Source organism: Colias croceus, chromosome 11 (genome assembly GCF_905220415.1).
Source record: "Colias croceus chromosome 11, ilColCroc2.1".
In the NCBI taxonomy this organism is placed as follows: Eukaryota; Metazoa; Arthropoda; class Insecta; order Lepidoptera; family Pieridae; genus Colias; species Colias croceus.
The window spans coordinates 10,647,117-10,664,905 of record NC_059547.1 but is presented as its reverse complement, the minus strand read 5'-3'; the positions used below and the strand labels follow the sequence as shown (position 1 = coordinate 10,664,905).

The window sequence follows — 17,789 nt, the reverse complement described above, 5'->3', positions numbered from 1 at the left end:
AAGCCGTTGCCGAGGAAATAACTTTAAATGCCGCGACATTTATTAGATCTTACTATCTTACAATAAAAAATTGCATTTAAACCTAGATAATAAACGGTCTTTGCATTTGCTGACCCATAATTGGACAAACGATATCTATACTATAAAAATGAATCATGTGGACCGCTAGTATTTTATACTAATGTAATCCATACTAATATTATAAATGCGAAAGTAACTCTGTCTGTCTGTCTGTCTGTTACTCAATCACGCCTAAACTACTGAACCAATTTGCATGAAATTTGGTATGGAGATATTTTGATACCCGAGAAAGGACATAGGCTACCTTTTATTGCGAAATATGTTTAGAAGCCGGGGCGGACCACTAGTTATGTATATAATTATGTAGAGTATGTATATAATTATGTATGTAGAGGTCCGTCCGCCCGTTTTATACCGGGTTAAACCGAGATTAAATTAATGTGTTAATCCCGGTTTTATACTAAACTCGGATGACATAAGCTCATCCTAGTCCGCACTTGATTTTCATTGCATCTATTATGATAAAACATAATCTACCTATTTACTACAATATCTATATATATGTATAAAGGGAATAATACTAAAGTATTTTTGAAATAAAACTTTTAGGCGCGTTGATAGTAAAATTTCAACTTCGCGTCATGGCAATAACATCACGTCATGGAGTGCGGCGACGATTTTTAACCGACTTCAAAAAAAGGAGGAGGTTATCAATTCGACTGTATTTTTTTTTTGTATATTTGTTACGCGATTACTCCGGCAATTATAAAACGATTTGAATAATTCTTTTTTTATTTGGTACGTCATACGTCAGAGGTGGTCCCATTGTCACCAGGTCAGGATCTGATAATGGGATCCTGGGGAAATCGAGGGAAACCCTCAAATTTTGTTTATAATTGTGGCATATACACTGTTTATCAGAAGTTATCTTAATCTATGTAGATTTTTGCATCTAATGGTCACCATCTGATGTTGCTGAGCTGATGTGAATGGTTTAGGAGTATGGGATCTCTGTAACAAAATTATGTAATACCATCGAATTTGAATGTGATTCTACTTTTCAGTTTAAATCTGTACATATAGGTATAGTCTTGAAGTTTTTTTTTCAAAAATTTATTTTAGAAAAAAAACAAAAACCGCTCGGTACACGCTCTTCATTAAACTCATTTTTAGTCTAAAATAGTATCTATCTTGAAAAGAGCTCTAAATTATATTAATAGAGGTCTAGAAATATTTTCCAAATGGATTAATACGACCAATTGAGCAAAATGGTAGAAAATTTTAGCCAATCATTCGTCAATAATAGATCTATTATTATTCGACATACATAGTTCATACAAAAATATCTTTTTACTAATATAATACTGGTTCGAATGAATTCCTTCTTAAGAAAAATCTTCGATTCAATCATCTCTTTCATACATAATCCTTCTTATATAAATCGAATCCTTCTTGAAATATATTTACTCTATTATTTTAGATCTATATTAGTTTTAATCCACTATTAGTTTCGGATTATCTTTTTTTCCTTTTTTCTATACTATAACTTTTTGTAGAACAAGATTGTTAACACAGACAACACTTATTATACAATACTAGCTGTTCCCCGCGGTTTCACCCGCATTGCTCCGCTCCTGTTGGTCTTAGCGAGATGATATATGTATATAGCTTATAGCCTTCAACGATAAATAGGCTATCTAACACCGAAATAATTTTTGCATCGGACCAGTAGTTTCCGAGATTAGCGCGTTCAAACAAATAAACAAACTCTTCAGCTTTATAATATTAATATAGATTATTTTTAAGTCTTTCACTTTATTATATATTACTTCTACCACATTGATCGAATATTATGTTGTACTTCTTTTTCTATTTAATTATCTAAATATCGTGTATTCATTTGGGCGAACTATTGAACACGAGAAGTTTTCTAATTCTCTGTGGAATTAACTTATTTCTTTTTTTCAAAGGACTTCCTTACCATAATAAACACAACAAAACAGAATTCAGTCCAACCGTTCACGCGTGATGCTGTGACTGAACGAAATGGGGATTCGTTTCTACAAATCTTAATTTGTGAAACGTATAATCGCATTCAAAACATACCTACAATTTACAGTATTTAACCACTATGTATTTACTATGTAACTATGTCCTTTGTACATGAAAAAAAGTCCCATGTCCTCTAGAGTGGTAAGGGCAGATGCATTGTGTATACAATAAACATCTGTTTGACTGATCAATTTTTTCTTAGGGACAAGTAGGTGATCAGTTTGCTGTACTATTTAGCATCATATTAAATATCAGGAATATTAACTTAGTTATAACCATTGTCATAAATTGATCTTTAATAAAGCTTATTTTATTCCCTAAAGTTTCAGTTTCTATAAAAAACTTTTTTAAAGTTCAAAATTCTCGCGATTTTCACATGTATGAACTGTGTATTATTTTTTAATAAATACGTCATGAAAAAAGCGTATTTACCCATCAATTTTATAGCGCTCAAGATATAACAATTCATTTTGTGTCGTAAAAATCTTTGACGCCTTCATTATGATGTCGTTAACATTTTCTTTTATGGCAAACACTTCTTTTGATGTCTCAGAATAAATAGTTACGTTGAATGAGGCTGTCTTAACTATTGACTGTTTAGGGTATGGTCACATTGCAGTGTTACGTGTAAAAGCGATTTTTGAGTTTGTAGGGGACTATGGCGTTGTTTAAACATTGGTTGTAATGTGGATATACCCTCATAATGCATAGTTAAGACAATTTAATGTTTTATATGTGTTTTATTTTTGTCATACTAACACTGATTCAGATTTTTCCTGGTAATGTGCGATTTGTAAAAAGCTTTTCGATATTTTATGAATTTTACTGATGATTTTCGTAATGAGTACATATATTTGTGACAAGCGTCCCTTAAAATTATATAATTTTATCAGCGATAAAAATTTGGAAATCTTTCTTTGGAAGGGGCATACGATAGCCAATGTGACGGTAAATACCTATGTGTAGATTTTATATATGAGTGAGCAATTATATGGAACCATCTTTGTTTCATATTTATATTTTTGGTAACTTTATAATATGGAATTGCTTTTTATCCATTTTTCTACAAATACGATCGAATAATTAGAAATTAAATGTTCCCGATTCACGTTTATATTTGAATTGTATTAAATAAGGTTTAACGCTTTTAAAACTTATAAAGAAAATCATGATCAGAGTACTTTAATAATATTTCCACGAGGAAACCCTGCCGTGTAATTAAAGGATAATTTTAAATTAAATATTATAGCCATTATTAACAACCTTTAATTCTTCTTTGGTATTCGCTTTTCTATTTATATTGTGATAATATCAAACGCTTCCAGAATATTCGGACGTTCGAAAATTCCATTGAAGAAAATTTCCATAAATGTTGTTTATTCTTTTTTTAACATTTAATCGTTACATTTTAACATAGAACAAAAGATCACTTAAAATTTTATGTTTATTAAAAATACAATGAAAAATAACACAAAGGGAAATAAGTGATGTTTAGAAGAAAAAAGGAAACAAATGTCGAGTTAATAGAAACATTTAGATATTAAATTCAACATTAAGAGAATTAATAAATACAGAAATGGCGTTTTAATTTTAACAACCAGATGGGACCAAGCCCTTATAAATAAACGCTTTACAGCTTGCTTCAGTGTAGTTTATAGAAGCTATTGTATTTTTCGTAAGACAAGTAGGCAGATGGTTGCGAGGAATAAAAGAGTTATTTTGTTATCTTGGATAAGGAATAACAAAACTATCAATGAATTAATTCGTAATTTAGGCACTTATTCTGTGATTTTCTGTGATTTTATAAATTTAACAGCAAAATATGGAAGTATATTTTTGTGTTTCATTAGATTACTAACTGTGTCCCGCGGTTTTATCCACATTAATCCCTTTATATAGCCGGTCATGGGAATGAAATAGGCTAAGTATCTGACACTGAACGAATTTTTGAAATCGGACCCATAGTTTCTCAGATTAACACGTTTAACCAAACAAACACTCTTCAGCTTTGTATTGCAGATTTTAACTAAGTTGTTATACTATTTATGTAAGTAATTTTAAGAACCCACACTTAATACCTATCCTACTAATATTATAAATGCGAAAGTTTGTGAGGATGTGTGTGTGTGTTTGTTACTCTTTCACGCAAATACTACTGAACCGATTACAATGAAATTAAGCACACATAATATAGAGGGTAAGTTGGATTAACACATAGGATAGGTTTTATCCCGGAAATCCCACGGGAACGGGAACTACGCGGGTTTTTCTATGTAAACGCGGGCGAGGCCGCGGGTGGAAAGCTAGTTTCTTATAAACTGAAATGACTGCATAATTTTTGATTGAGTTATAAACAAAAACTCCGACACGTTCAAACTTAGTATTAATAATACTAAAAATCATATCATGAAGATACTTTCGTTCAGCGCTAGAAGCGAAATTATTTTTATCTCCCAAATACATTCCATGGATTTAGATATTCGAGTCACGTTCCAGCGATTTATATATTCTTTAAAACTTCTGACAAACAGCAAAAACATTGCATCCAAATTCATCCTTGGAGCGTAGTTTGGTATTTGGTAGGAAGTTTAATGTTAAACACCAGTTTGACCTAATTTGACAGAAACGTGGACCTTCGCGATTCCTACTGATATTATAAAATGCGAAAGTTTGTGAGAAAAGATGTTTGAAAAAACTACTTATGTACCAGATTAATACATGAGGTATAGAATCCTACTAATAAGTATTATAAATGCGAAAGTTTGTGACGATGGATGTTTCTTTCACGAAAAAAACTCTGCACGGATTGGGATTAAACTTTACAGTAATCAGAATAATACATTTCATAATACATACATATGACTTATATAAATACTTATTTTGCCGGGTGAAATCGCGCGGCACAGTATTCCATAAGTTGTTTGTGTCTTTCCGAAGATGTATTGGAGTTGAAATGACGGATTGTCTTTTAATTCAATATTGTCTAAAACTGATAAAAGTTGCTCAACTTCGGGAAGTTTTTGGGGATTATGGAATTAGCTTATGACCGTGACGTTGTTTGCTTTGTCATTGAAATTTAGGGATAAATCCTCCAATTCTAACCCTCAATTAAGACAAGACGGAATCTACAGGGTCTCCGGTTCGGCTTTAAACTAAGTTTTAAGGATTATTTATTTATTTAATTTGCTTGTTATCAAAGAAACTTTTAGAATTTGGTCATTTTTTTTTGTCGTTAATATTTATTCTATTGTTTAATTTTAGTGGCATATCTCTTTGAAGCGAGTCTTCTTTAGGTTCGTTGAGAGTAAAATTTCAAGGTCGCGTCATGACAACACCGTCACGTCTTGGTGTAAGGCGACGATTTTGATAGCTTTGAATCTTGCCAAAGAATTTTCACTTCTTACACGTGTTCGGTACTCGCGCTCTTTTTAAGCTATTGCATAGCTTCTATCGTGGGCCTTGAGCGCGGGGACCGAATCGAGAAATTCCGTAACGAAAAAACCTCACGCTCCCCACTCCGACAGGCACGGAGGTGTGGCTTGAATACATGCTATGCTTTACCGCGGCAGTCCCCGAGTGCCACACGTCTTTTTTTATTATCTTTTTATCCTACTTCAATCCGAGTGGCACCAGAGAGTCCAGCTATCCTTGCAAATCCAGAACGCTCAAGTATTAGTTCACTGGACGTTTGTCCTGTACATATTGATACAGCTAAGTGCGACCCTTTCCTCATCTCACTGTTTACCTTCCCTCTTACCAATTTGCTCATTTCAGTTCCTTCCTGTGTGGATATAGGAATAATTGTTAAGATATAGATTTTATCCCTAGAGAGAACGCCATTTGTACATGTTTTTCGCTTATCATATGTTCTGAAATGTTAAAGTATTTACCATTTATTATAATTAGTGTAGTTTGATATCCTACTAATATAATGTTTGTTACTCTTTTACGAAAATACTATTGAACAACATTCAAAAGAACCGTTACAGTAATCCATACTAATATTATAAATGCGAAAGTAACTCTGTCTGTCTGTTACTCAATCACGCCTAAACTACTGAAGCAATTTGCATGAAATTTGGTATGGAGATATTTTAATACCCGAGAATGGACATAGGCTACCTTTTATTGCGAAATATGTACCACGGGCGAAGCCGGGGCGGACCACTAGTATAGATTATAAATCAGAGTAACACATGAGCTATAGAAATAGGTACTTCATTTTGCCCGTGGATTCATCTGTGGGTGAATCCGCGTGGTAGAGCTAGTAGAAATGACTGTTAAGGAATAGTTATTTAATTCATATAAGTGTTGCTGAAATATTTGCATTGATTTCTTAATAATTGTAGCTAACAACTACTCATCATAGATATGAGTTCCTGGAAAGTTATTATGCGCATCTTTATAAACATTTCATATAAACAAGGATGTGATGGAACCAATTTACTAAATTAATAACTTTCACGATTTACATAGGTTAATAGCGTCCGAGCAAGCCGCGTAGAGCGTTAATAAATACATTTTCTAATTTGAAAAGATAGTACTTATGTCACCGTAAAGTTTGAAATCTAGGAATTGTATACATCTTCTGAAAAATGTATTTTGTAGCTAATTTTGGAAAAAGTAAGAAGCATTGTTTTAAAAATTAAGCAATACATATATATTACATATCCTGGGATAATTCTGGAGCTATGGAGGAAATGTAGGTACTACCTAAATATTGTTTTAAAAGTTATATAATAACGTCGAATAATAACTAGTAACTAGCACAATATATGCGTATTTGTGCAAATGTAAACATTTCCTAGGAATTTCTTTAATGACAGATTACATACATTTCCGATGACATTTATATTTTGAATGAACTTTCTGCTATAGGGGACCATTAAAAAAAGTGTTCAAACTACGCTATATGTTGCAGATATTCTTTTCAGCACCACGCTGTTACATTTAAGTTTTTAGTTTTAACTTATTCTAGCGCGGTTTCAAATAAACGATTTTTCTTTCTTTTAACTGTGTTGCAGTTCGCTCAGTGAACATTTATTGTTTGACTACACTTATTTAGTTTAGTTGTGATTTAACGTTTTTATTTATTAATGCCACAGATAAATAATAACAACGTAATAATACTTGATATGTAGACAATGCATTTTTTTAAATCTATTGCATAGCTTCTATCGCGGCCCGCAGGCCTTGGAGCGCGGGGACCGAATCAAGAAATTCCGTAACGAAAAAACCTCACGCTCCCCACTCCCACAGGCGGAGGTGTGGCTTGAAGGCATAGCATGCAATAGCTTTACCGCGGCAGTCCCCGAGTGCCACACGTCGTTTTTTTTAATTTTCAATGTTACATAAATTATAATGTAATATTACTATGTAAAACCATTATTGGGTCCATGGTAAAACTAAATTGTAATATTGACATGATTTTAAAAGAGCAACTATGGAGTTTCTTGCCGGTTCTTCTCCATAGATACTGCCTACTGCCTACCTACTGCTTTCCGAATCGGTGGTAAATGTTAAAAATGTTATGACGATTCAAAAGTGATCTTATAGGAAATCTAATTGAATAAATAAATGTTTGATTTTTAATAGTTTTGTTTTTTTATCCGTCTCTTATTTTTTTTTATCGGTACTATAGTGTTCGTTGGAAATATTTTATAATATACAGGTAGAGGTATTATTTGAATTCGGTTAATAAAACAAAGGTATTGAATTCGTTTAAGTGAAATTGCTTTTCTCGAATAGTAATTTTGTGAGAAAGCTGGGGATGTCGTTAAAAAGCAATCTTAAAACAATACTCTTTTTCATTCATTGGATTGTGAATTATTTATTTTGAGTTTGTTCTTGGTTAATGTAAATTTTGTTTAAATAAAAAAAAATAGATGTGTTTTGGTTTCGTTACTATTTTCCGCGAAAAGGAAACTAAGGAAACTTACTTATTACATACTATAAAGCTATTTTATTATTATAATAGGTACTAGCATTTCAACGCGCCTTTGCTTGAGTGCATATCACTACATTGTGCAAAAGCTATTTTACTTGCAAATTTCATCCATCGCTTGCTCTTTCAAGTATTATTTTCTGAAAACCAATCTATGCTGCTCTCCAGCCAACTCACACTCAATCGGATGCATTGTTTTGAAATAAGGACAAACAAACAAACATTTATAGCCAACACGAGTACTGCGTATATTCTGTTTTTATTATCTGTCAGTTGGAAAATAATGTATGAAAAATAAAGTCTGAAAAATACAGATGAACTTGGAACATTCTTCTTTATTGGAAGTTGGTTAAAAAGTTTTAAAAGTGTTTTATTAGCAACTACTGTATCAGGAAGTCATGACACTGGCCATAGGGTTTGTAATATTTTATTTTAATTGTTAAGATTACTAATATTGTTGGATTAAGGGCAAATTAACTCCGCATACATGTATTTTGTAGTAAATAGATTTGTACATAATATTCTTCTAGTGACTAGTCATACTAAATTCAAGATAATATAATTCCAAAACAATAATTGTAATCCCATCTCTACATTAAGTGATCTGCGAATTTGTTCAACCCTTTATTAAATGCTGTCAACCCTGCATGTCATCTGTCAATCATTATTTTTTCGCGCCATGTGTTACAAATGCTATTCGTTTTCATTAAATAAATGAAAAACAATTTATTATGCGTTAAACAGTATTTAACGCATAATAAATCGTTTTTCGACTGAATATATTAATTTTCTATAGTAATATTATAAAGCTGATGAGTTTGTTTGTTTGATCGCTTAAACGGATTAATGTCATGAAATAATTCCGATTTTAAAAATTATTTCATTATTAAATAGTCCTTTAGCGAGGAAGGCTATATGTTATCACCAATAGGAGCGGATAAATACAGGTAAAGCCGCGGGGCAGAGTTAGTTATAAATACAAAATAGTTGATTATGATTGTTTGGATGGATGAATATGTTTGTTACGATATCACGCAAGAACGGATGAATGGTTCTTGGATAGATTATAATATTCTGACATAGCTATATTATATTATAGCCTATAATATTATGTACAGGTACTATGAAATGTCGTGAACGTATTACGGGAGTAAAACTGAGAAGATAGTCTATGAATAATTAAAACTACTGTTTATGATTTTATTAAAGACTAGCTATTATTATTTTAAATAATATATTAAAAACAAGCTTTCAGTTCAATCGCTTCGCCAACTTTCAATAAAAATTTCCAGTTGAACCACTCTATCATATAAGTGTTGCTGAAATATTTATGAAGAAATTGCATCAAAATCCGTTGAGTACTTTAGATCTAAGAATGCATAGGTAATACAGACAGGGAAGCGACTTTGTTTTATACTATGTAGAGATTTATTATGTAGGAAGTAGTGTTACAATAAATTTGTCCAATGTATGTTAGCGAAACGTGCAGTCAAATATAGGGCAGATATAATAATGTATGATATGATTAGGACGTTTAAACCAATGTATGTATCGTATAAATTACGTAATCCTACTTATATTATAAATGCGAAAGTTTGTATGGATGTATGGATGTTTGTTACTCTTTCACGTAAAAACTACTGAACCGATTACAATGAAATTTAGCACACATATAGAGGGTAACTTGGATTAACACATAGGATAGTTTTTATCCCGGAAATCCCACGGGAACGGGAACTATGCGGGTTTTCCTTTGCAAACGCGGGCGAAGCCGCGGGCGGAAATCTAGTTATTTATAATACCGCTTTAATAAACACCGATATACAGAAATTTAACCTGAAACTATTGAATTACTGCTAAACGTGCAAAACTGCACATTGCGGTTTCACCCAATTTACATCTAAATTAACTTTTAGACAGGTAAATTTATTTGATTACCTGACTTACCCAAAAAAGAGGTATTATTTATCATGTACATATGTTTATTTCTTAATACATTGCTCTGAAACTACCCGCTGTGATCGACATTTTCGTAATCTTATAGAATGATGAAGTATCGTAAATATACTTACACAACTTTTAAAGATAAATAAAATAATTTAAGAAGTATTTACCTATATACGCGATTTAATACATACACTATCGTTATTTGGAACAGTATTTATTCGGGTTATTAAAACGTTAAAATATTTGATCGTCCATCTTGAAACAGGAAAAGTAAATTGTAAATAGTTTCCAACTAATGTTATTTACACAAAGTCGTGGATTTATTTATAAACTGAGAAACTAAATGTGCGTAGGTGTTAATTTGTTGCTGTAATAAGTAACAATTAGCAATGGGATTGTTTAGAATTATTTAAACAATACATGTTATAATTAGAAAGTGGTTACTGAAATTATTATGAAGTTAATTAAGCTTACACGTTCTGGGGCTAAGTTCTTAAGCCCTCATGTGGTCGGTACTGGTTAAGTCAAGTAGAATTAATAATAGCCCTTCGGAGTAAAAGTATCAGACCTTAATAGCTGATCTGTATAATATTATACAGCCTCTTCACTCTGGACTTGAAGAGCTGGAGTTTGTAGTCCACGGGGAACTCCGACGGTGGAAGAGAGTAAGGTAAGGTCCTAGGTAAGTGAACAAATTCTGAATTAAATTTATCCGTTTTAAGTAAAACAAAATCGACTATAAGGAAGTCGGTTTTACACATACATACGTGAGGGTATAAGCGTGTAAAAAAACGGTTGTTTGTATGACTTATACAAACATAAACTTTGTATATGATCATATCGTGATGATCTTCACAAATGTTGTGCATGGGCCCACGAAGATTTCTGATTGATACGACTTAACTACAGTGTACCACATAATATGAAGCCGAGGTACACAGCCAGTAGAAAATAGATGTAACTTATTTAATACTAGTTTCAAACCATGGATGAACTCAGGTATATTTAAGATTTTTTTTTTATTATTAATAGGTATTATCTCCAAGGAGGAGAAAAGACAACCCAGCTGTTATCGAGTTATATAAATAAAACGAACTTATTTATATGAAGATATATCTATTTTAAATCTGAAGCATGTTCTCTATCACGCTGTCGTATCTACTGTATTATTTTCTTCTAGTTACTTCCAGTTTCAATTTACTCTTTTTTTTAATGCTGCCATAGGGGGGCGCTCGGCCACGATCTCGCCTGATGGTAAGCTGAGATGTGGCCTAAGATGGAGCGTAATTCCTTAGAATGTATCTACCTGTTCACTCTCCTCATGAACTCATGCATATTTTTCTTGCATGTTAATATTGAATGTGTTTCAAAAATGAGATTTTGTATTTACTAAATATTTAAAATATAAAATGCAGTAGGTACTTATTAAACGAAATCCAATTGAAATTTAAAAGTTATCTTTTGATTAAAAATTGAATCACATAAATTACTTTTATATTCGGAAAGTCGTTTGTGAGATGAAAGGAAAATACTTGACGTAATTTTAATGCGGTCTATAAAAAAATATTATTAACTACGAAATCAAACGCCTTATTAATTTTCACAACTGATTCAGTGGTTTTAACAATCAAAATTATTTAGAGCCATAATCTAACTTAAAATTTAGTTAGAGCTAAAAAATATTAACATTAGGAAATAACATCGACTCTCCTTTTTTTGTTTGTTTATAAATAATTGTATTTATTTAATATATTATCTTGAATTTACTTGTTAGTAGATTAATAAAATTTAGGAGATATTATTATTCAAATTGTTTAAATTATATATACCTAATAGGAAATCTATAACACATTTAATATTTTTAATTTTAATGTTGTTTTATTGAATATTTGTATTGTTCTGACTTATTTGTAATAATTGTATTTATTTATAAAAAATTCAGTTGGATACAGTTAAAGTTGTAAGAGAACTAATAGTTTAGTTGTCTAACCATAATTAACTGCAACTAATATTTATGTTTATCCTGATAAAGAAAACTGTTTCCATTAATTTTAACTCCTGAAAATATTTGTCAATGGATCATTGTTGCAAAAGGAAATGAGTTGCAACTTTTAGTGTCCAATCAAAAAACGTCAAACAAACTTGACACAAACCAACGGAAAGAATACAAAAGCACTTACATCACATCCTGTTGACACGAAAACGCCACTTTTAATGAGCAAAGACGGGCCAAAGTGTCACCCTTACACTTCACAACACTCGACCAAATTGACAAGTCACTAAACGGGCGACGCCACTGCTTCGTTATGAAAAAAAAATTAAAACGTCAAATGTCAGAAAAAAATTCGAAAATGTAATTCGGAGTTCGCGCCCGAATCTGCGAAAGTTTGGTGTGCGGTCACAACACTCCTCCGCGACGATCTGAGCTTGACTGAGCTATCGCGTACACCGTGGGCGATGTCAGACACTTTATATTTTAATTAAAAGTGACCAGGCTTAAAGGCTCCTGTCATGTGGTTAAGATTTTAAGGGAACCCGTGGAAGCGCCAAAATTGTCGAGTTAAAATGTCTGTCAATATTGAAAAAGCTGTGAAGAAGAAAGTATGCTAAATTCGGGAGCTTTTTCGCTCTACAAAAAGTACAAAGCTCATTACTTTATACATACTAGCCGCCCGCCCTGACTCTCCTATTAATGTTAATAATATTATTATGGTTGGCTCTCCTATTAAAGTTAGGGCTGATTTTTCAATCCTTGGTTAAAACTTATTCATCGAATAACGTATTAAACTACCATTTCAAAAATGTATTCTAAATGTCCGTATATGACAGTTTACAGGTGACATTTTAAAATGTTCGTGTAATACTTTATTGGACGGATATATTTTAACCAAGGATTGAAAAATCGGCCCTTAATAATAATAATTTGATAACTATAAAGAACGTACTATGTCTAGCAAAAAGTATCGTGTTTCTTCCCAACAAATTTGCGTGGGTAAGTAACATGAGATATTCAACTTAATATTGATTGTTTGCGATAGATAGACAGACAAACAAACACACTTTTATAAGTAATATAATAGCTATATAATAACATTTTTATTTGTTAGATTGTTTATTCTGCCTTTACTTCGAAACGACTTTACCTAACTGTATTGTCTTGTGTTTATGTATTATGCCTTTAAAAATGAAGACTATTTAACGGTTTTAAAACTAAATTTATTCATTACTAACTTTCCGTCCGCGGCTTCGCCTGCTATCTATTAGCTCTACTCACACTCTATCACTATCTATTAACAAAACCGCATCAAAATCCGTTGCGTAGTTTTAAAAAATTCAGCATATACATTGAGATAGAGAAAGCGACTGTGATGAATTATAGTACTATTGTGATACTATTAAACCCGACGCTGTCAACGAATAAATCGCGTTTAAAATTCATTATGTTCAAGTGTTTATTTTATTTACTATTTTGCATTATTACGTTAAATAGTCAATAATAAAACTTAAAAAAAATGTTATTTCCATAAATATTGCAAATAAAAGCAGACAAAGTTACGTGCGTTAACTAGTATGTGTAATTGATTCGTGGACGTCTGGTATAATCTGATATTTGTTTTCGATGTAAATATCAAATCGAATCTCTACGTGATTGTTTATTAATTTCGTTGAAACGTTTTACATATTTTTTTGCTGAGTTCAAAAGGATTTTCAATTCAATATGTATGTTATTATAGTAAACTAGCGGTCTGCCCTGGCTTCGCCCGTGGTACATATTCACGTTTTCTCTACATAAGAACCATCCTCGTACTTCAAGGAATATAATAAAAAAAGAATTAAAGAAATCGGTGCAGCTGTTCTAAAGTTATGCGCTTACCAACACATTTTGGGATTCATTTTTATATTATAGAAGATATGATGAGTATTTTATAAAAATATTTTTCTTTGATTGTAGGTACCTACCAACTAAATGCCGAAAGTAAAACCTCACTTAAAAAAAAGACGTGTGGCACTCGGGGACTGCCGCGGTAAAGCTATTGCATGCTATGCCTTCAAGCCACACCTCCGCCCGTCGGAGTGGGGAGCGTGAGGTTTTATTTCGTTACGGAATTTCTGGATTCGGTCCCCGCGCTCAAGGCCCGCGATAAAAGCCAAGCAATAGCTTAATTTAGTTTAATTCACGTAAACGAAGACAACGACGGTAAAGAAATCTAGAGTCGTTATTTTGAAAATTTCTTCACCAATACAAAACTACAATATTTCGGAGGTTACGTTTTCTTTCTCGATTCAATTAGGGCGGGGCCAGGGTGGGTTATTTTAATCTAAAATGATTAGACCGGACTCTCAGTGGAGTTTCGTTTGCAAAAATAGCGGACCTAAATCTGACTTCTGATATATATTGTATAGATCCCAGACATCCTATAGACAGATGTTACCAACCAGTTTTGTGGTCCCCCTCTCCCCACCCCGGTAATTAAATATGGCATACAAAGAAAAAAATAAAAATTTCCAAAACATGCCGTGTGGGGTATCAAAATATGAAAGAGCTTATTGAGTAGATCACGAATATATAGCATACTATAACATTTCTTACACTTTCTCTAAGATTTTTTAGAAAATTTACGAAAATGCTCCATTTTTGAGTTAACTTTAAACCACTATAGATTGAAAACTCATGAATATATTTTTTTAATTATTATTTTAAATAATTAACAATAGTCCATTGTTTACGATTGATGCCATATTTAATTACCGGGGTGGGGGGAGGGGGACCACAAAACTGGTTGGCAACATCTGTCTATAGGATGTCTGGGATCTATACAATATATATCAGAAGTCAGATTTAGGTCCGCTATTTTTGCAAACGAACATCTCCTTGGAGCCTGCTCTAGATATCACTTTTACAGAAAAAAGCTTTTTTTAAGAATATTTAATGTATTTGAAATGCTGTAATATGTTTCACTTGTTTTTTTGTGATTTAAAAACAAATTGACAGATTTAAAACATTATTTTAACACCTTAGAGTCTTGACCGAACACCACAGGCTAAATTTTAAATATTTTTATTACGTTTTTTTTATTTATCCCACATCCAAGCCGGGTGGGTTGGTTGGGTGAAGCCGGGTAAACTACTAGTTTTATATAAACAAGAAATCAATTTTAGTGCGTCCTACACTTGCTAACACCTACATCTCGACCCCTCATGTTTGCGCCTGACAGGTTCTGCATAAAATATAACTTATATAGTTTCTTTTAAGCTAAAAAGTGAGAAAATTAACATTTCTGAAACTTCGAGAATGTTTAGGAAAAATTTTTGCGAAAGTATTAGTTATTTTAGATAAATTTCGTTACACTATAATAATAAATACTCCATGGATTTAGAAGCCACAAGTTTTTTCCGCTTTCCAAGTATTACATTCGAAACTAAATTTAATATATTTTATGTAAAACAACTTTACAAATACCTGTTCTTTTTATGTTTAATATTATGGATAAATAAAATTAAAGTGGCCAAAGAAATAAACAACTTTGAGATTTTAAAGCTTAATTACAATTTTTTTGCGAACGTCCGCCTTTTCCTAAATAATCTCTTGCTGTTATTTTTCAGCTTGTCACAATCCCTCAGAGTCGGTTCATCTTTTTCGTACCCACAAAAAACTACATTGTTACTTTTTGAAGTGAAACTTCTTTATCGGGGTTGGAAAAAAATTTAGTTAACATTTTTCCATTACGCGCCATCTTTTTCTTATCCCTACCACGCGTGGATTCGACTTTTTTTTAAATAAGGTCATAAAGAAGTGTCACTTCTTACTTGTGTACACTAGTACACGCACACATTTTTTTTTTTTTCATTTCTCAGTACATATTTGTTATTTCTTTAGGAGTTTTACTAATAAAAACGTATAAAAAAATAGAATTTGATTTATTTGCTCTAAATCACATATTGTTTTCCACTGATTATGATGAACGTTATATATGAGATGTTTTGAGATAGTACTCAAGAAGACTTAAGAGTTAAGAGATTTTATTGCGTTTTGTGTAAACGAACAGTTTTAAGAGCGGACATATTATATCTAAAATTTTATTGTACCAAATATATATACACTTAAGTATTATAAATTATAATATATGCAGACATCAAGAGTATAAAAGGCGCCAATCGTTTACTAAACTAATAATTAAAATTGGAAATTTCATTTCTTGTTATGTATTTTATAACTTGAGCGATTGTTAAACATGAGAGAGCAACAAGGTTGAAATGTATTTTATATCGATAAAGTCATGTGGCAAGTTAATACAATAAAAAATGAACCTTAAATCAGGATAATATAAAGTTTTTAATTACAAAAAAAAAAAAGATAAAACTGGAAAAAAAATTGACAAGGCGGGATTTGAATCTGTAGCTTTGACGGTTAACCTTCTATCTGTAGGTGAAATAATAAATATTTATTTGACGTACCTAATAATTATGTTTTTTTTAAATTTCTCGGCGTTTTCACCGCTCGTCTGCCCAGCCATTATTTAAAGTTAGAGGACATAAATTTAAATAGGAATTTTCTAATAAAACATTATCCCTGACACTCCACGTGATGATATTTCGCTTTCGAAAGGATTTTTACGTTGTTTAACGACGAAATCTGCTCTTTTCACTTGAGTGCCAGTATTACGCTGGTTTTACGGGAGTTCTCGTAAAATTACAAATTTATATGAGTTCTTCGAGAGTGTTTTGAACATTTCCAATAATGTTTTCTAGTTTATGGTAAACATGTGATTTATATCCGAATTTGTTATGGACTTGTATTTCCAGATTTGGTACACAAGGTTATACTTGATATTAAATCTCAATATCAATTTGTTTCTTGTTAACTATGACTCATGCTTACGTATGATCATTTTTGAAATAATGTTAACTTGACTCTATACTCTATCTATATATATAATAAATCTGTAGAAGGGTCCATTCTGTACATTGAAAATATTGAAAAAATAAATAGCAGGGGGTGTTACTGGATCGATACCAAACCCAAATATGTGATTAAAAAAATTTTTGTCTGTCTGTCTGTCTGTCTGTCTGTATGTAATTATACCTTATTATCCTGGGCGTAAAATATGATACTTTTTATCCTGGAAAAATACGTAGAAAAAAATTAATCTTAATTTTTCAGTTGTATCCATAGACGTTGTTCCGTAGAACCGCGAACACACGTTGCGTATTATTATATAGGCCTAGCCGTATTTGGGAATTGGGTCCAATAGATATTTATAAGATTTTATTGTCAGAGGTACCTACTCAAAATGAAGAAATAAACCATCCACGCGAAGACCGACATCCGCGCGGACGGAGTCGCGGGCGGAAGCTAGTACTTACTATAAGTCACTTTATATCCATACTAATATTATAAATGCGAAAGTAACTCTGTCTGTCTGTCTGTCTGTTACTCAATCACGCCTTAACTACGGAACCAATTTGCATGAAATTTGGTATAGAGATATTTTGATACCCGAGAAAGGACATAGGATAGGTTTTATCCCGGAAATCCCACGGGAACGGGAACTATCTTAGACTGCGCGGGCGATGCCGCGGGTGGAAAGCTAGTTATGTATAACTTCGAAATAATATTAACACAAAATTATCCGTTTTATAATATAACTAGCTGTGCATTGCTCCGCTCCTGTTGGTCTTAGCGTGATATAGCCTATAGCCTTCCTCGATAAATGGGCTATATAACACGGAAATAATTTTTCAAATCGGACCAGTAATTCCCGAGATTAGCGCGTTCAAACAAACAAACAAACTCTTCAGCTTTATAATATTAGTATAGATAGGG

At 32.1% G+C, this 17,789-nt stretch overlaps 1 protein-coding gene across 1 annotated transcript in view; it reads right to left on the bottom strand.

The window, feature by feature from the left end:
* LOC123695612 (allatostatin-A receptor) overlaps window positions 1–12,374 on the bottom strand; it is a 113,838-nt gene extending 101,464 nt beyond the window's left edge. The window contains exon 1 of the mRNA XM_045641515.1: window positions 12,145–12,374. The gene's annotated coding sequence lies outside the window, so the exon portion shown is untranslated. The remainder of the gene's footprint in view (window positions 1–12,144) is intronic.
* Between the last annotated feature and the right edge of the window lie 5,415 nt (window positions 12,375–17,789).